Consider the following 19,668-nt stretch of genomic DNA (forward strand, 5'->3'; position numbering starts at 1 on the left):
TTCATTTCGCGCTGCAAATACATACACTCCTCCTTTCTTCCCCCTCCCGTCATTTGTTTCCTTGTGCGTGCGCACTGCACCTCTCGTTCTCGTTCAAATATCAAGTCAAATACCACGGCGCCGTGACTCATATTTGCGAATAGATCTGCGGACCATAATTAAAGTTGCGCGTAACGTCGAACGGCACATCTGAAAAAAAGAAAATGGGTGCAACACGAGAACTTCCCAGGAGGTAACCCATCATTGTACTACTTTCGCCACAGCACACTTAACTGCAGAGTTCTGATGGGATCCGGTGCATTTGTGCTGGTGTGACCGCACCTGTTTAATTTCGTGCCGAAAATACATACACTCCTTCTTCCCTTCCCCCTCCCATCATTTGTTTCCTTGTGCGTTCACACTGCACCTCTCCTTCTCGTTCTAATATCGATTAAAATGCCCCTGATTCTTGACTCACATTTGCGTATAAACCGGACCATAGTTTCAGTCGCGCGTAACGTCGAACGACCCATCTGAAAAAAAATTGTCGCGATACGAGGACTTTCCAAGAGGTCACCCATCCGAGTATTACTCTCGCCCAAGCACACTTAACTGCAGAGTTCTGATGGGATCCAGTGCATTAGTGCGGGTATGATGCCACTTGTTTAATTTTTCGCTTCAAATACATACACTCTTTCTCTTTTCTTCCTCTTCTCGTCATTTGTTTCCTTGTGCGTGCGCACTGCACCTCCCGTACTCCTTCTAATATCAAGTAAAATGCCACGGCCCCGTGACTCACATTTGCGAATAAACCTGCGGACCATAAATCAAGTCGCCCGTAACGTCGAAAGAATCATCTGCAAAAAGATGGGTGCAACACGAGGACCTCCCAAGAAAATGGGTGAAATATAAGGACTTCGCAGGAGGTCACCCAACTGAGTACTTTTCTCGCTCAAGCACCCTTAACTGCGGAATTCTGATAGAATCCGTTGCATTAGTGCTGGTATGATCCCTCATGTTTAATTCCGTACTGCAAATACATACCTTCTTTCTCATTCCATCCCCCCTCCCGTCATTTGTTTTCTTGTGCGTGCACTCTGCATCTCTTTTTCTCGTTCTAATATCAAGTAATATGCCCCGGCACCGTGACTCACCTTTGCAAATTAACCAGCGGTTTATAATTCCATTCATGCGTAACGTCTAACAACCCATCTGAAAAAAAATAGGTGCAACACGAGGGCTTCCCAGGTGGTCACCCATCCGAGTACTACCCTCGCCCAAGCACACTTAACTGCGGAGTTCTGATGGGATCCGGTACATTAGTTGTGGTATGATCGCACCTGTTTAATTCTGCGCTGCAAATACATAAACTCCTTCTCCTTTCTTCCCGCTCCCGTCATTTCTTTCCTTGTGCGTACGCATTGCACCTCCCGTGCTCGTTCTAATATCAAGTAAAATGCTAAGGTTCCGTGACTCACATTTGCGAATAAACCTGAGGACCATAATTCAAGTCGCGCGTATCGTCGAAAGAATCATCTGCAAAAAAATGGGTACAACACGAGGACTTCTAAAGAAAATGGGTGAAATATAAGGACTTCGCAGGAGGTCACCCATCCTAGTGCTACTCTCGCCCAAGCACCCTTAACTGCGGAGTTCTGATGGGATCCGGAGCTTTAGTGCTGGTATGATCGCACCTGTTTAATTTTTCACTGTAAATACATACACTCCTTCTCCTTTCTTCCCCCTCCCGTCATTTGTTTCCTTGTGCGTTCACACTTCACCTCTCATTCTCGTTCTAATAGCGATTAAAATGCCCCTACTTCTTGACTCACATTTGCGTATAAACCAGCGGACCCTAGTTCCAGACGCGCATAACGTCGAACGACCCGTCTGAAAAAAAAACTGGTGCGACACGAGGACTTCCCATGAGGTCACCCATCCGAGTACTATTCTCGCCCAAGCACACTTAACTGCGGAGTTCTGTAGGGATCCGGTGCATTAGTGCTGGTATGATCGCACCGGTTTAATTTCGCGCTGCAAATACATAAACTCCTTCTCCTTTCTTCCCCCTCCCGTCATTTATTTCCTTGTGCGTGCGCACTGCACCTCTCGTTCTCGTTTAAATATCAAGTAAAATGCCACGGCGCCGTGACTCACATTTGCGAATAAATTTGTGGACAATAATTAAAGTCGCGCGTAACGTCGAACGACACATCTAAAAAAAAGAAAATGGGTGCAACCCGAGGACTTCACGAGAAAATGGGTGAAATATAAGGACTTCGCAGGAGGTAACCCATGCTAGTACTACTCTCGCCCAAGCACCCTTACCTACGGAGTTCTGATAGAATCCGTTGCATTAGTGCTGGTATGATCGCACATGTTTCATTTCGTGCTGAAAATACATACACTCCTTCTCCTTCCCTCCCCCTCCCATCAATTGTTTCCTTGTGCGTTCACACTGCCCTCTCATTCTCGTTCTAATATCGATTAAAATGGCCTTGCTTCTTGACTCACATTTGCGTATAAACCAGCGGACCCCAGTTCCAGTCGCGCGTAACGTCGAACGACCTGTCTGAAAAAAAATTAGTGCGACACGAAGACTTCCCAGGAGGTCACCCATGCGAGTACTACTCTCCCCCAAGCACACTTAACTGCAGAGTTCTGATGAGATCCGGTGCATTAGTGCTGGTATGATCGCACTCGTTTAATTCTGCGCTGCAAATACATAAATTCCTTCCCCTTTCTTCCCCCTCCCGTCATTTGTTTCCTTGTGCGTGCGCACTGCACCTCCCGTGCTCGTTCTAATATCAAGTAAAATGCTACGGTGCCGTGACTCACATTTGCGAATAAACCTGACGACCATAATTCAAGTCGCGCTTATCGTCGAAAGAATCATCTGCAAAAAAATGGGTGCAACACGAGGACTTCCTAAGAAAATTGGTGAAATATAAGGACTTTGCAGGAGGTCACCCATCCTAATGCTACTCTCGCCCAAGCACCCTTAACTTGCGGAGTTCTGATAGAATCCGTCGCATTTGTGCTAGTATGATTGCTCATGTTTCATTCTGCGCTGCAAATACATACACTTTTTCTCCCTCCATCCCCCCTCCTGTCATTTGTTTCCTTGTGCGTGCACTCTGCATCTCTCCATCTCGTTCTAATATCGATTAAAATGCCCCTGCTTCTTGACTCACATTTGCGTATGAACCAGGGGACCCTAGTTCCAGTCGCGCGTAACGTCGAACGACCTGTCTAAAAAAAAAATTAGTGCGACACGAGGACTTCCCAGGAGGTCACCCATCCGACTACTACTCTCGCCCAAGCACACTTAACTGCGGAGTTCTGATGGGATCCGGTGCATTAGTGCTGGTATGATCGCACCTAATTAATTTCGCGCTGCAAATACATAAATTCCTTCCCCTTTCTTCCCCCTCCCGTCATTTGTTTCCTTGTGCGTGCGCACTGCACCTCTCGTTCTCATTCAAATATCAAGTAAAATGCCATGGCGCCGTGACTCACATTTGCGAATAAATCTGTGGACCATAATTAAAGTCGCGCGTAACGTCAAACGACACATCTGAAAAAAAGAAAATGGGTGCAACACGAGAACTTCCCACGAGGTAACCCATCATTGTACTACTTTCACCAAAGCACACTTAACTGCGAAGTTCTGATGGGATCCGGTGCATTTATGCTGGTATGATCGCACCTGTTTAATTTCGCGCTGCAAATACATAAACTCCTTCTCCTTTCTTCCCCCTCCCGTCATTTGTTTTCTTGTGCGTGCGCACTGTACCTCCCGTGCTCGTTCTAATATCAAGTAAAATGCTATAGTGCCGTGACTCACATTTGCGAATAAACCTGACAACCATAATTCAAGTCGTGCGTATCGTCGAAAGAATCATCTGCAAAAAAATGGGTGCAACATGAGGACTTCCTAAGAAAATGGGTGAAATATAAGGACTTCGCAGGAGGTCACCCATCCTAGTGCTACTCTCGCCCAAGCACCCTTAACTTGCAGAGTTCCGATAAAATCCGTTGCATTGGTGCTGGTATGATTGCTCATGTTTCATTCTGCGCTGCAAATACATACACTTTTTCTCCCTCCATCCCCCCTCCCGTCATTTGTTTCCTTGTGCGTGCACTCTGCATATCTCATTCTCGTTCTAATATCGATTAAAATGCCCCTGCTTCTTGACTCACATTTGCATATAAATCAGTGAACCATAGTTCCAGTCGCGCGTAACGTCGAACGACCCGTCTGAAAAAAAAATTAGTGCGACACGAGAACTTCCCAAGAGGTCACCCATCCGAGTACTACTCTCGCCCAAGCACACTTACCTTCAGGGTTCTGATGGGATCCAGTGCATTAGCGCTTGTATGATCGCACCCGTTTAATTTCACGCTGCAAATACATAAACTCCTTCTCCTTTCTTCCCCCTCCCGTCATTTATTTTCTTGTGCGTGCGCACTGTACCTACCGTGCTCGTTCTAATATCAAGTAAAATGCTACGGTGCCGTGACTCACATTTGCGAATAAACCTGACAACCATAATTCAAGTCGTGCGTATCGTCGAAAGAATCATCTGCAAAAAAATGGGTGCAACATGAGGACTTCCTAAGAAAATGGGTGAAATATAAGGACTTCGCAGGAGGTCACCCATCCTAGTTCTACTCTCGCCAAAGCACCCTTAACTTGCGGAGTTCTGATAGAATCCGATGCATTGGTGCTGGTATGATTGCTCATGTTTCATTCTGCGCTGCAAATACATACACTTTTTCTCCCTCCATCCCCCCTCCCGTCATTTGTTTCCTTGTGCGTGCACTCTGCATCTCTCATTCTCGTTCTAATATCGATTAAAATGCCCCTGCTTCTTGACTCACATTTGCATATAAATCAGTGGACCATAGTTCTAGTCGCGCGTAACGTCGAACGACCCGTCTGAAAAAAAAATTAGTGCGACACGAGAACTTCCCAAAAGGTCACCCATCCGAGTACTACTCTCGCCCAAGCACACTTAACTGGAGAGTTCTGATGGGATCTGGTGCATTAGTGCTGGTATGATCGCACCTATTTAATTTCGCGCTGCAAATACATAAACTCCTTCTCCTTTCTTCCCCCTCCCATCATTTGTTTCCTTGTGCGTGCGCACTGCACCAACCGTGCTCGTTCTAATATCAAGTAAAATGCTACGGTGCCGTGACTCACATTTGCGAATAAACCTAAGAACCATAATTCAAGTCGCGCGTATCATCGAAAGAATCATCTGCAAAAAAATGGCTGCAACACGAGGACTTCCTAAGAAAATGGGTGAAATATAAGGACTTCGCAGGAGGTCACCCATCCGAGTACTACTCTCGCCCAAGCACACTTAAATGCGGAGTTGTGATGGGATCCGGTGCATTAGTGCTGGTATGATCGCACCTGTTTAATTTCGCGCTGCAAATACATAAACTCCTTCTCCTTTCTTCCCCCTCCCGTGATTTGTTTCCTTGTGCGTGCGCACTGCACCTCTCGTTCTCGTTCAAATATCAGGTAAAATGCCACGGCCCCGTGACTCACATTTGCGAATAAATCTGCGGACCATAATTAAAGTCGCGCGTAACGTCGAACGGCACATCTGAAAAAAATAAAATGGGTGCAACACGAGAACCTCCAAGGAGGTAACCCATCATTGTACTACTTTCGCCAAAGCACACTTACTGCGGAGTTCAGATGGGATCCTGTGCATTTGTGCTGGTGTGACCGCACCTGTTTAATTTCGTGCTGAAAATACATCACTCCTTCTTCCCTCCCCCCCTCCCATCATTTGTTTCCTTGTGCGTTCACACTGCACCTCTCCTTCTCGTTCTAATATCGATTAAAATGCCCCTGATTCTTGACTCACATTTGCGTATAAACCAGCGGACCATAGTTCCAGTCGCGCGTAATGTCGAACGACCCATCTGAAAAAAAATTATTGCGATACGAGGACTTCCAAAGAGGTCACCCATTCGAGTACTACTCTCGCCCAAGCACACTTAACTACAGAGTTCTGATGGGATCCAGTGCATTAGTGCTGGTATGATGCCACTTGTTTAATTTTGTGCTTCAAATACATACACTTCTTCTCTTTTCTTCCTCCTCCCGTCATTTGTTTCCTTGTGCATGCGCACTGCACCTCCCGTTCTCGTTCAAATATCAAGTAAAATACCATAGCGCCGTGACCCACATTTGCGAATAAATCTGCGGACCATAATTAAAGTCGCGCGTAACGTCGAACGACACATCTGAAAAAAAGAAAATGGGTGCAACACGAGAACTTTCATGGAGGTAAACCATCATTGTACTACTTTCGCCAAAGCACACTTAACTGCGGAGTTCTGATGGGATCCAGTGCATTTGTGCTGGTGTGACCGCACCTGTTTAATTTCGGGCTGAAAATACATACACTCCTTCTTCCCTCCCTGCCTCCCATCATTTGTTTCCTTGTGCGTTCACACTGCAACTCTCATTCTCGTCCTAATATCGATTAAAATGCCCTTGATTCTTGACTCACATTTGCGTATAAACCAGCGGACCATAGTTCCAGTCGCGCGTAACGTCGAACGTCCCCTCTGAAAAAAAATTGTTGCGATACGAGGACTTCCCAAGAGGTCACACATCCGAGTACTACTCTCGCCCAAGCACACTTCACTGTGGAGTTCTGATGGGATCCGGTGCATCAGTGCTGGTATGATCGCACCTGTTTAATTTCGCGCTGCAAATACATAAACTCATTCCCCTTTCTTCCCCCTCCCGTCATTTATTTCCTTGTGCGTGCGCACTGCACCTCTCGTTTTCGTTCAAATATCAAGTAAAATGCCACGGCGCCGTGACTCACATTTGCAAATAAATCTGCGGTCCATAATTAAAGTCGCGCGTAACGTCGAACGGCACATCTGAAAAAAAGAAAATGGGTGCAACACGAGAACTTTCCAGGAGGTAACCCATCATTGTACTACTTTCGCCAAAGCACACTTAACTGTGGAGTTCTGAAGGGATCCGGTGCATTTGTGCTGGTGTGACCGCACCTGTTTAATTTCGTGCTGAAAATACATACACTCCTTCTTCCCTCCCCCCTCCCATCATTTGTTTCCTTGTGCGTTCACACTGCACCTCTTTTTCTCGTTCTAATATCGATTAAAATGCCCCTTTTTCTTAACTCACATTTGCGTATAAACCAGCGGACTATAGTTCCAGTAGCGCGTAACGTCGAACGACACATCTGAAAAAAAATTGTTGCGATACGAGGACTTCCCAAGAGGTCACGCATCCGAGTACTACTCTCGCCCAAGCACACTTAACTGCAGAGTTCTGATGGGATCGAGTGCATTAGTGCTGGTATGATGCCACTTGTTTAATTTAGCGCTTCAAGTACATACACTCCTTCTCTTTTCTTCCTCCTCCCGTCATTTGTTTCCTTTTGCGTGCGCACTGCACCTCTCGTTCTCGTTCTAATATCAAGTAAAATGTCACGGCGCCGTGACTCACATTTGCGAATAAACCTGCGGACCATAAATCAAGTCGCGCGTAACGTCGAAAGAATCATCTGCAAAAAGATGGGTGCAACACGAGGACCTCCCAAGAAAATGGGTGAAATATAAGGACTTCGCAGGAGGTCACCCATTCGAGTACTTTTCTCGCCCAAGCACCCTTAACTGCGGAGTTCTGATAGAATCCGTTGCATTAGTGCTGGTATGATCCCTCATGTATCATTCTGCACTGCAAATACATACACTCTGTCTCCTTCCATCCCCCCTCCTGTCATTTGTTTTCTTGTGCGTGCACTCTGCATCTCTCTTTCTCGTACTAATATCAAGTAATATGCCCCGGCAACGTGACTCACCTTTGCAAATGAACCAGCGGTTTATAATTCTATTCGCGCGTAACGTCGAACAACCCATCCGAAAATATATAGGTGCAACACGTGGGCTTCCCAGGTGGTCACCCATCCGAGTACTACTCTCGCCCAAGCAAACTTAATTGCGGAGTTCTGATGGGATCCGGAGCTTTAGTGCTGGTATGATCGCACCTGTTTAATTTTGCGCTGCAAATACATACACTCCTTCTCCTTTCTTCCCCCTCCCGTCATTTGTTTCCTTGTGCGTACACACTTCACCTCTCGTTCTCGTTCTAATATCGATTAAAATGCGCCTGCTTCTTGACTCACATTTGCGTATAAACCAGCGGACCCTAGTTCCAGACGCGCGTAACGTCGAACGACCCGTCTGAAAAAAAATTGGTGCGACACGAGGATTTCACAAGAAAATGGGTGAAATATATAGACTTCGCAGGAGGTATCCCATGCTAGTACTACTCTCGCCCAAGCACCCTTACCTACGGAGTTCTAATAGAATCTGTTGCATTAGTGCTGGTATGATTGCACCTGTTTCATTTCGTGCTGAAAATACATACACTCCTTCTCCTTCCCTCCCCCTCCCATCAATTGTTTCCTTGTGCGTGCGCACTGCACCTCTCGTGCTCGTTCTAATATCAAGTAAAATGCTACGGTGCCGTGACTCACATTTGCGAATAAACCTGAGGACCATAATTCAAGTCGCCCGTATCGTCGAAAGAATCATCTGCAAAAAAATGGGTGCAACACGAGGACTTCCTAAGAAAATGGGTGAAATATAAGTACTTCGCAGGAAGTCACCCATCCTAGTGCTACTCTCGCCCAAGCACCCTTAACTTGCGGAGTTCTGATAGAATCCGTTGTATTGGTGCTGGTATGATTGCTCATGTTTCATTCTGCGCTGCAAATACGTACACTTTTTCTCCCTCCATCCCCCCTCCCGTCATTTGTTTCCTTGTGCGTGCATTCTGCATCCCTTTTTCTCGTTCTAATATCGATTAAAATGCCCATGCTTCTTGACGCACATTTGCGTATAAACCAGTGGACCCTAGTTGCAGTCGCGCGTAACATCGAACGACCCGTCTGAAAAAATAATTAGTACGACACGAGGACTTCCCAAGAGGTCACCCATCCGAGTACTACTCTCGTCCAAGCACACTTAATTACGGAGTTCTGATGGGATCCGGTGCATTAGTGCTAGTATGATCGCACCTGTTTAATTTCGCGCTGCCAATACATAAACTCCTCCTCCTTTCTTCCCCCTCCCATCATTTGTTTCCTTGTGCGTGCGCACTGCACCTCTCGTTCTCGTTCAAATATCAAGTAAAATGCCACGGCGCCGTGACTCACATTTGCAAATAAATCTGCAGACCATAATTAAAGTCGCGCGTAACGTCGAACGGCACATCTGAAAAAAGGAAAATGGGTGCAACACGAGAACTTCCCAGGAGGTAACCCATCATTGTACTACTTTCGCCAAAGCACACTTAACTGCGGAGTTCTGATGGGATCCGGTGCATTTGTGCTGGTGTGACCGCACCTGTTTAATTTCTTGCTGAAAATACATACACTCCTTCTTCCCTCCCCGCTCCCATCATTTGTTTCCGTGTGCGTTCACACTGCACCTCTCCTTCTCGTTCTAATATCGATTAAAATGCCCCTGATTCTTGACTCACATTTGCATATAAACCAGCAGACCATAGTTCAAGTCGCGCGTAACGTCGAACGACCCATCTGAAAAAAAATTGTTGCGATACGAGGACTTCCCAAGAGGTCACCCATCCGAGTACTACTCTCGCCCAAGCACACTTAACTGCAGAGTTCTGATGGGATCTAGTGCATTAGTGCTGGTATGATGCCATTTCTTTAATTTTGCGCTTCAAATAGACACATTCCTTCTCTTTTCTTCCTCCTCCCGTCATTTGTTTCCTTGTGCATGCGCACTGCACCTCCTGTACTCGTTCTAATATCAAGTAAAATGCCACGGCACCGTGACTCACATTTGCGAATAAACCTGCGGACCATAAATCAAGTCACGCGTAACGTCGAAAGAATCATCTACAAAAAGATGGGTGCAACACGAGGACCTCGCAAGAAAATGGGTAAAATATAAGGACTTCGCAGGAGGTCACCCATCCGAGTACTTTTCTCGCCCAAGCACCCTTAACTGCGGAGTTCTGATAGAATCCGTTGCATTAGTGCTGGTATGATCCCTCATATTTCATTCTGCACTGCAAATACATACACTCTTTCTCCTTCCATCCCCCCTCCCGTCATTTGTTTCCTTGTGTGTGCACTCTGCATCTCTCTTTCTCGTTCTAATATCAAGTAATATGCCCCGGCACCGTGACTCACCTTTGCAAATGAACCAGCGGTTTATAACTCCATTTGCGCGTAACGTCGAACAACCCATCCGAAAAAAAAATAGGTGCAACACGAGGGCTTCCCAGGTGGACTCCCATCCGAGTACTACTCTCGCCCAAGCACACTTAACTGCGGAGTTCTGATGGGATCCGGAGGTTTAGTGCTGGTATGATCGCACCTGTTTAATTTCGCGCTGCAAATACATACACTCCTACTCCTTTCTTCCCCCTCCCGTCATTTGTTTCCTTGTGCGTTCATACTTCACCTCTCATTCTCGTTCTAATATCGATTAAAATGCCCCTGCTTCTTGACTCACATTTGCGTATAAACCAGCAGACCCTAGTTCCAGACGCGCGTAACTTCGAACGACTCGTCTGAAAAAAAATTGGTGCGACACGAGGATTTCCCAGGAGGTCAACCATACGAGTACTAATCTCGCCCAAGCACACTTAACTGCGGAGTTCTAATGGGATCCGGGGCTTTAGTGCTGGTATGATCGCACCTTTTTAGTTTCGCGCTGCAAATACATACACTCCTTCTCCTTTCTTCCCCCTCCCGTCATTTGTTTCCTTGTGCGTTCACACTTCACCTCTCATTCTCGTTCTAATATCGATTAAAATGCCCCTGCTTCTTGACTCACATTTGTGTATAAACCAGCGGACCCTAGTTCCAAACGCACGTAATGTCGAACGACCCGTCTGAAAAAAAATTGGTGCGACACGAGGACTTCACAGGAGGTAACCCATGCTAGTACTACTCTCGCCCAAGCACCCTTACCTACATAGTTCTGATAGAATCCGTTGCATTAGTGCTGGTATGATCGCACTTGTTTCATTTCGTGCTTAAAATACATACACTCCTTCTCCTTCCCTCCCCCTCCCATCAATTGTTTCCTTGTGCGTTCACACTGCACCTCTCCTTCTCGTTCTATTATGGATTAAAATCCCCCTACTTCTTGACTCACATTTGCGTATAAACCAGCGGAACCTAGTTCCAGTCGCGCGTAACGTCGAACGACTCGTCTGAAAAAAAATTGGTGCGACACGAGGACTTCGCAGGAGGTCACCCATCCGAGTACTACTCTCGCCCAAGCACACTTAACTGCGGTGTCCTGATGGGATCCGGTGCATTAGTGTTGGTATGATCGCACCCGTTTAATTCCGCGCTGCAAATACATAAACTCCTTCTCCTTTCTTCCCCCTCCCATCATTTGTTTCCTTGTGAGTGCGCACTGCACCTACCGTGCTCGTTCTAATATCAAGCAAAATGCTACGGTGCCGTGAGTCACATTTGTGAATAAACCTGAGGACCATAATTCAAGTCGCGCGTATCGTCGAAAGAATTATCTGCAAAAAAATGGGTGAAATATAAGGACTTCGCAGGAGGTCACCCATCCTAGTGCTACTCTCGCTCAAGCACCCTTAACTTGTGGAGTTCTAATAGAATCTGTTGCATTGGTGCTGGTATGATTGCTCATGTTTCATTCTGTGCTGCAAATACATACACTTTTGCTCCCTCCATCCCCCCTCCCATCATTTGTTTCCTTGTGCGTGCACTCCGCATCTCTCCTTCTCATTCTAATATCGATAAAAAATTCCCCTGCTTCTTGACTCACATTTGCGTATAAACCAGTGGACCCTAGTTCCAGTCGCGCGTAACGTCGAACGACCCGTCTGAAAAAAAAATTAGTGCGACACGAGGACTTCCCAGGAGGTCACCCATCCAAGAATTACTCTCGCCCAAGCACAATTAACTGCGGAGTTCTGATGGGATCCGGTGCATTAGTGCTGGTATGATCGCACCTGTTAATTTCGCGCAGCAAATACATAAATTCCTTCTCCTTTCTTCCCCCTCCCGTCATTTGTTACCAAGTGCGTGCGCACTGCACCTCTCGCTCTCGTTCAAATATCAAGTACAATGCCATGGCGCCGTGACTCACATTTGCGAATAAATCTGCGGACCATAATTAAAGTCGCGCGTAACGTCGAACGGCACATCTGAAAAAAAGAAAATGGGTGCAACACGAGAACTTCCCACGAGGTAACCCATCATTGTACTACTTTCACCAAAGCACACTTAACTGCGGAGTTCTGATGGGATCCGGTGCATTTGTGTTGGTATGATCGCATCTGTTTAATTTTCCGCTGCAAATACATAAACTCATTCCCCTTTCTTCCCCCTCCCATCATTTGTTTCCTTGTGCGTGCACACTGCACCTCCCGTGCTCCTTCTAATATAAAGTAAAATGCTACGGTGCCGTGACTCACATTTGCGAATAAACTTGAGGACCATAATTCAAGTCGCGCGTATCGTCGAAAGAATCATCTGCAAAAAAATGGGTGCAACACGAGGACTTCCTAAGAAAATGAGTAAAATATAAGGACTTCGCAGGAGGTAACCCATGCTAGTACTACTCTCGCCCAAGCACCCTTACATATGTAGTTCTGATAGAATCCGTTGCATTAGTGCTGGTATGATCGCACCAGTTTAATTTCGCGCAGCAAATACATAAACTCCATCTCCTTTCTTCCCCCTCCCGTCATTTGTTTCCTTGTGCGTGCGCACTGCACCTCTCGTTCTCGTTCAAATATCAAGTAAAATGCCACGGCGCCGTGACTCACATTTGCGAATAAATCTGCGGACCATAATTAAAGTCGCGCGTAACGTTGAACGGCACATCTGAAAAAAAAAAATGGGTGCAACTCTAGAACTTCCCAGGAGGTAACCCATCATTGTACTACTTTCGCCAAAGCACACTTAACTGCGGAGTTCTGATGGGATCCGGTGCATTAGTGCTGGTGTGACCGCACTTGTTTAATTTCGTGCTGAAAATACATACACTCCTTCTTCCCTCCCCCCCTCCCATCATTTGTTTCCTTGTGCGTTCACACTGCACCTCTCCTTCTCGTTCGAATATCGATTACAATGCCCATGATTCTTGACTCACATTTGCGTATAAACCAGCGGACCATAGTTCCAGTCGCGCGTAATGTCGAAAGACCCATCTGAAAAAAAATTATTGCGATACGAGGACTTCCCAAGAGGTCACCCATCCGAGTACTACTCTCGCCCAAGCACCCTTAACTGCAGAGTTCTGATGGGATCCAGTACATTAGTGCTGGTATGATGCCACTTGTTTAATTTTGCGCTTCTAATACATACACTCCTTCTCTTTTCTTCCTCCTTCCGTTATTTGTTTCCTTGTGCGTGTGCACTGCACCTCCCGTACTCGTTCTAATATCAAGTAAAATGCTACAGCGCCGTGACTCACATTTGCGAATAAACCTGATGACCATAATTCAAGTCGCGCGTAACATCGAAAGAATCATCTGCAAAAAAATGGGTGCAACACGAGGACTTCACAAGAAAATGGGTGAAATATAAGGGACTTCCCAGGAGGTAACCCATGCTAGTACTACTATCGCCCAAGCACCCTTACCTACGGAGTTCTGATAGAATCCGTTGCATTAGTGCTGGTATGATCGCACCTGTTTCATTTCGCGCTGCAAATACATAAACTCCTTCTCCTTTCTTCCCCCTCCCGTAATTTGTTTCCTTGTGCGTGCGCACTGCACCTCCCGTACTCGTTCTAATATCAAGTAAAATGTCACGGCGCCGTGACTCACATTTGCGAATAAACCTGCGGACCATAAATCAAGTCGCGCGTAACGTCGAAAGAGTCATCTGCAAAAAGATGGGTGCAACACGAGGACCTCCTAAGAAAATGGGTGAAATATAAGGACTTCGCAGAAGGTCACCCATCCGAGTACTTTTCTCGCCCAAGAACCCTTAATTGCGGAGGTCTAATCGAATCCGTTGCATTAGTGCTGGTATGATCCCTCATGTTTCATTCTGCACTGCAAATACATACACTCTTTCTCCTCCCATCCCCCCTCCCGTCATTTGTTTCCTTGTGCGTGCACTCTGCATCTCTCTTTCTCGTTCTAATATCAAGTAATATGCCCCTGCACCGTGACTCGTCTTTGCAAATAAACCAGCGGTTTATAATTCTATTCGCGCGTAACGTCGTATGACCCATCTGAAAAAAAAATTAGTGCGACACGAGGACTTCCCAGGAGGTTACCCATCCGAGTACTACGCTCGCCCAAGCACACTTAACTGCGGAGTTCTGATGGGATCTGGAGCTTTAGTGCTGGTATGATCGCACCTGTTTACTTTCGCGCTGCAAATACATACACTCCGTCTCCTTTCTTCCCCTTCCCGTCATTTGTTTCCTTGTGCGTTCACACTTCACCTCTCATTCTCGTTCTAATATCGATTAAAATGCCCCTGCTTCTTGACTCACATTTGCGTATAAACCAGCGGACCCTAGTTCCAGAAGCGCGTAACGTCGAACGACCCGTCTGAAAAAAAATTGGCGCAACACAAGGACTACCCAGGAGGTCACCCATCCGAGTACTAATCTCGCCCAAGCACACTTCACTGCGGAGTTCTGATGGGATCCGGTGCATTAGTGCTGGTATGATCGCACCTGTTTCATTTCGCGCTGCAAATACATAAACTCATTCCCCTTTCTTCCCCCTCCCGTCATTTGTTTCCTTGTGCGTGCGCACTGCACCTCCCGTTCTCGTTCTAATATCAAGTAAAATGCTACAGCGCCATGACTCACATTTGCGAATAAACCTGATGAACATAATTCAAGACGCGCGTAACATCGAAAGAATCATCTGCAAAAAAATGGGTGCAACACGAGGACTTCACAAGAAAATGGGTGAAATATAAGGACTTCCCAGGAGGTAACCCATGCTAGTACTACTCTCGCCCAAGCACCCTTACCTACGGAGTTCTGATAGAATCCGTTGCATTAGTGCTGGTATGATCGCACCTGTTTCATTTCGCGCTGCAAATACATAAACTCCTTCTCCTTTCTTCCCCCTCCCGTAATTTGTTTCCTTGTGCGTGCGCACTGCACCTCCCGTTCTCGTTCTAATATCAAGTAAAATGGTACAGCACCTTGACTCACAAAGCACACTTAACTGCGGAGTTCTGATGGGATCCGGTGCATTTGTGCTGGTGTGACCGCACCTGTTTAATTTCGTGCTGAAAATACAAACTCATTCCCCTTTCTTCCCCCTCCCGTCATTTGTTTCCTTGTGCGTGCGAACTGCACCTCCCGTTCTCGTTCACATATCAAGTAAAATGCCACGGCTCCTTGACTCACATTTGCGAATAAACCTGAGGACCATAATTCAAGTCGCGCGTAACGTCGAAAGAATCATCTGCAAAAAAATGGGTGCAACACGAGGACTTCACAAGAAAATGGGTGAAATATAACGACTTCGCAGGAGGTAACCCATGCTAGTACTACTCTCGCCCAAGCACCCTTACCTACGGAGTTCTGATAGAATCCGTTGCATTAGTGCTGGTATGATCGCACCTGTTTCATTTCGTGCTGAAAATACATACACTCCTTCTCCTTCCCTCCCCCTCCCATCAATTGTTTCCTTGCGCATTCACACTGCGCCTCTCCTTCTCGTTCAAATATCGATTAAAATGCCCCTGCTTCTTGGCTTACATTTGCGTATAAACCAGCGGACCCTAGTTCCAGTCGCGCGTAACGTCGAACGACCTATCTGAAAAAAAATTGTTGCAATACGAGGACTTCCCAGGAGGTCACCCATCCGAGTACTCTTCTCGCCCAAGCACAGTTAACTGCGGAGTTTTGATGGGATCCGGTGCATTAGTGCTGGTATGATAACACCCGTTTAATTTCGCACTGCAAATACATAAATTTCTTCTCCTTTCTTCCCCCACCCGTCATTTGTTTCCTTGTGCGTGCGCACTGCACCTCCCGTGCTCGTTCTAATATCAAGTAAAATGCTACGGTGCCGTGACTCACATTTGCGAATAAACCTGAGGACCATAATTCAAGTCGCGCGTATCGTCGAAAGAATCATCTGCAAAAAAATGGGTGCAACACGAGGACTTCACAAGAAAATGGGTGAAATATAAGGACTTCGCAGGAGGTAACCCATGCTAGTGCTACTCTCGCCCAAGCAGCCTTACCAACGGAGTTCTGATAGAATCCGTTGCATTAGTGCTGGTATGATCGCACCGATTTCATTTCGTGCTGAAAATACATACACTCCCTCTCCTTCCCTCCCCCTCCCATCAATTGTTTCCTTGTGCGTTCACACTGCACCCCTCCTTCTCGTTCTAATACCGATTAAAATGCCCCTGCTTCTTGACTCACATTTACGGATAAACCAGCGGACCCTAGTTCCAATCGCGCGTAACGTCGAACGACCCGTCTGAAAAAAAATTTGTGCGACACGAGGACTTCCCAGGAGGTCACCCATCTGAGTACTACTCTCGCCCAAGCACACTTAACTGCGGAGTTCTGACAAAATCCGGTGCATTAGTGCTGGTATGATTGCACCTGTTTAATTTTGCGCTACAAATACATAAACTTATTCCCCTTTCTTCCCCCTCCCGTCATTTGTATCCTTGTGCGTGCGCACTGCACCTCCCGTTCTCGTTCTAATATCAAGTAAAATACTGCACCGCCGTGACTCACATCTGCGAATAAACCATAGGACCATAATTCAAGTCGCGCGTAACGTCGAAAGTATCATGTGCAAAAAAATGGGTACAACACGAGGACTTCACAAGAAAATGGGTGAAATATAAGGACTTCGCAGGAGGTAACCCATGCTAGTACTACTCTCCCCCAAGCACCCTTACCTACGGAGTTCTGATAGAATTCGTTGCATTAGTGCTGGTATGATCGCACCTGTTTCATTTCGCGCTGCAAATACATACACTCCTTCTCCGTTCTTCCCCCTCACGTCATTTGTTTCCTTGTGCGTGCGCACTGCACCTCTTGTTCTCGTTCAAATATCAAGTAAAATTCCACGGCACCGTGACTCACATTTGCGAATAAATCTGCGGACCATAATTCAAGTCGCGCGTAACGTCGAACGGCACATCTGAAAAAAAAAAAATGGGTGCAACACGAGAACTTCCCAGGAGGTAACCCATCATTGTACTACTTTCGCCAAAGCACACTTAACTACGGAGTTCTGATGGGATCCGGTGCATTTGTGCTGGTGTGACCGCACCTGTTTAATTTCGTGCTGAAAATACATACACTCCTTCTTCACTCCCCCCCTCCCATCATTTGTTTCCTTGTGCGTTCACACTGCACCTCTCCTTCTCATTCTAATATCGATTAAAATGCCCCTGATTCTTGACTCACATTTGTGTATAAACCAGCGGACCATAGTTCCAGTCGCGTGTAAAGTCGAACGATCCGTCTGAAAAAAAATTGGTGCGACACGAGGACTTCCCAGGTGGTCACCAATCCGAGTACTACTCTCGCCCAAGCACACTTAATTGCAGAGTTCTGATGGGATCCAGTGCATTAGTGCTGGTATGATCGCACCCGTTTAATTCCGCGCTGCAAGTACATAAACTACTTCTCCTTTCTTCCCCCTCCCGTCATTTGTTTCCTTGTGCGTGCGCACTGCACCTACCGTGCTCGTTCTAATATCAATTAAAATACTACGGTGCCGTGACTCACATTTGTGAATAAACCTGAGGACCATAATTCAAGTCGCGCGTATCGTCGAAAGAATCATCTGCAAAAAAATGGGTGGAACACGAGGACTTCCTAAGAAAATGGGTGAAATATAAGGACTTCGCAGGAGGTCACCCATCCTAGTGCTACTCTCTCCCAAGCACCCTTAACTTGCAGAGTTCTGATAGAATCCGTTGCATTGGTGCTGGTATGATTGCTCATGTTTCATTCTGCGCTACAAATACATGCACTTTTTATCCCTCCATCCCCCCCTCCCGTCATTTGTTTCCTTGTGCGTGCACTCTGCATCTCTCCTTCTCGTTCTAATATCGATTAAAATGCCCCTTCTTCTTGACTCACATTTGCGTATAAACCAGTGGACCCTAGTTCCAGTCGCGCGTAACGTCGAACGACCCCTCTGAAAATAAAATTAGTGTGACACGAGGACTTCCCAAGAGGTCACCCATACGAGTACTACTCTCGCCAAAGCACACTTAACTGTGGAGTTCTGATGGGATCCGGTGCATTAGTGCTGGTATGATCGCACCTGTTTAATTTCGCGCTGCAAATACATAAACTCCTTCTCCTTTTTTCCCCCTCCCGTCATTTGTTTCCTTTTGCGTGCGCACTCCACCTCTCGTTCTCGTTCAAATATTAAGTAAAATGTCATGGTGCCGTGAGTCACATTTGCGAATAAATCTGTGGACCATAATTAAAGTCGCGCATAACGTCGAACGGCACATCTGAAAAAAAAAATGGGTGCAACACGAGAACTTCCCAGGAGGTAACCCATCATTGTACTACTTTCCATCATTGTACTACTTTCGCCAAAGCACAGTTAACTGCGGAGTTCTGATGGGATCCGGTGCATTTGTGCTGGTGTGACCGCACCTGTTTAATTTTGTGCTGAAAATACATACACTCCTTCTTCCCTCCCCCCCTCCCATCATTTGTTTCCTTGTGCGTTCACACTGCACTTCTCCTTCTCGTTCTAATATCGATTAAAATGTCCCTGATTCTTGACTCACATTTGCGTATAAACCAGCGGACCATAGTTCCAATCACGTGTAACGTCAACGACCCATCTGAAAAAATATTATTGCGATACGAGGACTTCCCAAGAGGTCACCCATCCGAGTACTACTCTCGCCCAAGCACACTTAACTGCAAAGTTCTGATGGGATCCAGTGCATTAGTGCTGGTATGATGCCACTTGTTTAATTTTGCGCTTCAAATACATACACTCCTTCTCCTTTCTTCCTCCTCCTGTCATTTGTTTCCTTGTGCGTGCGCACTGCACCTCCCGTACTCGTTCTAATATCAAGTAAAATGCCACGGTGCCGTGACTCACATTTGCGAATAAACCTGCGAACCATAAATCAAGTCGCGCGTAACGTCGAAAGAATCATCTGCAAAAAGATGGGTGCAACACGAGGACCTCCCAAGAAAATGGGTGAAATATAAGGACTTCGCAGGAGGTCACCCATCCGAGTACTTTTCTCGCTCAAGCACCCTTAACTGCGGAGTTCTGATAGAATCCTTTCCATTAGTGCTGGTATGATCCCTCATGTTTCATTCTGCACTGCAAATACATACACTCTTTCTCCTCCCATCCCCCCTCCCGTTATTTGTTTCCTTGTGCGTGCACTTTGCATCTCTCTTTCTCGTTCTAATATCAAGTAATATGCCCTGGCACTGTGACTCACCTTTGCAAATTAACCAGCGGTTTATAATTCCATTCGCAAGTAACGTCGAACAACCCATCCGAAAAAAAATGGGTGCAACACGAGGGCTTCCCAAGTTGTCACCCATCCGAGTACTACTCCCGCCCAAACACACTTAACTACTGAGTTCTGATGGGATCCGGAGATTTAGTGCTGGTATGATCGCACCTGTTTAATTTCACGC

At 46.4% G+C, this 19,668-nt stretch overlaps 5 non-coding genes and 32 pseudogenes across 5 annotated transcripts; all 37 read right to left on the reverse strand.

The window, feature by feature from the left end:
- Positions 1 to 204: 204 nt before the first annotated feature.
- Positions 205 to 323, reverse strand: LOC148244794 (5S ribosomal RNA; annotated as a pseudogene).
- An 879-nt stretch (positions 324 to 1,202) lies between these two features.
- LOC148244795 (5S ribosomal RNA) lies at positions 1,203 to 1,321 on the reverse strand. The gene has a single exon (XR_015815260.1). It is a non-coding gene; the product is annotated as a 5S ribosomal RNA (ribosomal RNA).
- Positions 1,322 to 1,556: 235 nt separating this feature from the next.
- Positions 1,557 to 1,675, reverse strand: LOC148244796 (5S ribosomal RNA; annotated as a pseudogene).
- A 206-nt stretch (positions 1,676 to 1,881) lies between these two features.
- LOC148244797 (5S ribosomal RNA) lies at positions 1,882 to 2,000 on the reverse strand (annotated as a pseudogene).
- Positions 2,001 to 2,562: 562 nt separating this feature from the next.
- LOC148244798 (5S ribosomal RNA) lies at positions 2,563 to 2,681 on the reverse strand (annotated as a pseudogene).
- Positions 2,682 to 3,243: 562 nt separating this feature from the next.
- Positions 3,244 to 3,362, reverse strand: LOC148244799 (5S ribosomal RNA). The gene has a single exon (XR_015816054.1). It is a non-coding gene; the product is annotated as a 5S ribosomal RNA (ribosomal RNA).
- A 209-nt stretch (positions 3,363 to 3,571) lies between these two features.
- On the reverse strand, positions 3,572 to 3,690 carry LOC148244800 (5S ribosomal RNA; annotated as a pseudogene).
- Positions 3,691 to 4,252: 562 nt separating this feature from the next.
- On the reverse strand, positions 4,253 to 4,371 carry LOC148244801 (5S ribosomal RNA; annotated as a pseudogene).
- A 562-nt stretch (positions 4,372 to 4,933) lies between these two features.
- LOC148244802 (5S ribosomal RNA) lies at positions 4,934 to 5,052 on the reverse strand. Its single transcript, XR_015815544.1, has one exon. It is a non-coding gene; the product is annotated as a 5S ribosomal RNA (ribosomal RNA).
- A 235-nt stretch (positions 5,053 to 5,287) lies between these two features.
- On the reverse strand, positions 5,288 to 5,406 carry LOC148244803 (5S ribosomal RNA; annotated as a pseudogene).
- Positions 5,407 to 5,936: 530 nt separating this feature from the next.
- On the reverse strand, positions 5,937 to 6,054 carry LOC148244804 (5S ribosomal RNA; annotated as a pseudogene).
- A 210-nt stretch (positions 6,055 to 6,264) lies between these two features.
- On the reverse strand, positions 6,265 to 6,383 carry LOC148244805 (5S ribosomal RNA; annotated as a pseudogene).
- A 204-nt stretch (positions 6,384 to 6,587) lies between these two features.
- LOC148244806 (5S ribosomal RNA) lies at positions 6,588 to 6,706 on the reverse strand (annotated as a pseudogene).
- A 209-nt stretch (positions 6,707 to 6,915) lies between these two features.
- Positions 6,916 to 7,034, reverse strand: LOC148244807 (5S ribosomal RNA; annotated as a pseudogene).
- Positions 7,035 to 7,237: 203 nt separating this feature from the next.
- LOC148244808 (5S ribosomal RNA) lies at positions 7,238 to 7,355 on the reverse strand (annotated as a pseudogene).
- Positions 7,356 to 7,916: 561 nt separating this feature from the next.
- LOC148244809 (5S ribosomal RNA) lies at positions 7,917 to 8,035 on the reverse strand. Its single transcript, XR_015815491.1, has one exon. It is a non-coding gene; the product is annotated as a 5S ribosomal RNA (ribosomal RNA).
- A 916-nt stretch (positions 8,036 to 8,951) lies between these two features.
- On the reverse strand, positions 8,952 to 9,070 carry LOC148244810 (5S ribosomal RNA; annotated as a pseudogene).
- A 209-nt stretch (positions 9,071 to 9,279) lies between these two features.
- On the reverse strand, positions 9,280 to 9,398 carry LOC148244811 (5S ribosomal RNA; annotated as a pseudogene).
- Positions 9,399 to 9,601: 203 nt separating this feature from the next.
- LOC148244812 (5S ribosomal RNA) lies at positions 9,602 to 9,719 on the reverse strand (annotated as a pseudogene).
- Positions 9,720 to 10,281: 562 nt separating this feature from the next.
- LOC148244813 (5S ribosomal RNA) lies at positions 10,282 to 10,400 on the reverse strand. Its single transcript, XR_015816006.1, has one exon. It is a non-coding gene; the product is annotated as a 5S ribosomal RNA (ribosomal RNA).
- Positions 10,401 to 10,605: 205 nt separating this feature from the next.
- On the reverse strand, positions 10,606 to 10,724 carry LOC148244814 (5S ribosomal RNA; annotated as a pseudogene).
- Positions 10,725 to 10,929: 205 nt separating this feature from the next.
- Positions 10,930 to 11,048, reverse strand: LOC148244815 (5S ribosomal RNA; annotated as a pseudogene).
- Positions 11,049 to 11,253: 205 nt separating this feature from the next.
- Positions 11,254 to 11,372, reverse strand: LOC148244816 (5S ribosomal RNA; annotated as a pseudogene).
- A 533-nt stretch (positions 11,373 to 11,905) lies between these two features.
- Positions 11,906 to 12,024, reverse strand: LOC148244817 (5S ribosomal RNA; annotated as a pseudogene).
- Positions 12,025 to 12,232: 208 nt separating this feature from the next.
- LOC148244818 (5S ribosomal RNA) lies at positions 12,233 to 12,351 on the reverse strand (annotated as a pseudogene).
- A 562-nt stretch (positions 12,352 to 12,913) lies between these two features.
- LOC148244819 (5S ribosomal RNA) lies at positions 12,914 to 13,032 on the reverse strand (annotated as a pseudogene).
- A 204-nt stretch (positions 13,033 to 13,236) lies between these two features.
- On the reverse strand, positions 13,237 to 13,354 carry LOC148244820 (5S ribosomal RNA; annotated as a pseudogene).
- Positions 13,355 to 14,271: 917 nt separating this feature from the next.
- LOC148244821 (5S ribosomal RNA) lies at positions 14,272 to 14,390 on the reverse strand (annotated as a pseudogene).
- Positions 14,391 to 14,595: 205 nt separating this feature from the next.
- On the reverse strand, positions 14,596 to 14,714 carry LOC148244822 (5S ribosomal RNA; annotated as a pseudogene).
- A 235-nt stretch (positions 14,715 to 14,949) lies between these two features.
- Positions 14,950 to 15,068, reverse strand: LOC148244823 (5S ribosomal RNA; annotated as a pseudogene).
- Positions 15,069 to 15,825: 757 nt separating this feature from the next.
- LOC148244824 (5S ribosomal RNA) lies at positions 15,826 to 15,944 on the reverse strand (annotated as a pseudogene).
- Positions 15,945 to 16,503: 559 nt separating this feature from the next.
- Positions 16,504 to 16,622, reverse strand: LOC148244825 (5S ribosomal RNA; annotated as a pseudogene).
- A 563-nt stretch (positions 16,623 to 17,185) lies between these two features.
- Positions 17,186 to 17,304, reverse strand: LOC148244826 (5S ribosomal RNA; annotated as a pseudogene).
- Positions 17,305 to 17,508: 204 nt separating this feature from the next.
- On the reverse strand, positions 17,509 to 17,627 carry LOC148244827 (5S ribosomal RNA; annotated as a pseudogene).
- Positions 17,628 to 18,190: 563 nt separating this feature from the next.
- Positions 18,191 to 18,309, reverse strand: LOC148244828 (5S ribosomal RNA; annotated as a pseudogene).
- A 547-nt stretch (positions 18,310 to 18,856) lies between these two features.
- Positions 18,857 to 18,974, reverse strand: LOC148244829 (5S ribosomal RNA; annotated as a pseudogene).
- Positions 18,975 to 19,535: 561 nt separating this feature from the next.
- On the reverse strand, positions 19,536 to 19,654 carry LOC148244830 (5S ribosomal RNA; annotated as a pseudogene).
- Positions 19,655 to 19,668: the final 14 nt, after the last annotated feature.

The sequence above is a fragment of the Carica papaya genome, chromosome 8 (genome assembly GCF_054855325.1).
Source record: "Carica papaya isolate Zhongbai chromosome 8, ASM5485532v1, whole genome shotgun sequence".
Classification (NCBI taxonomy): Eukaryota; Viridiplantae; Streptophyta; class Magnoliopsida; order Brassicales; family Caricaceae; genus Carica; species Carica papaya.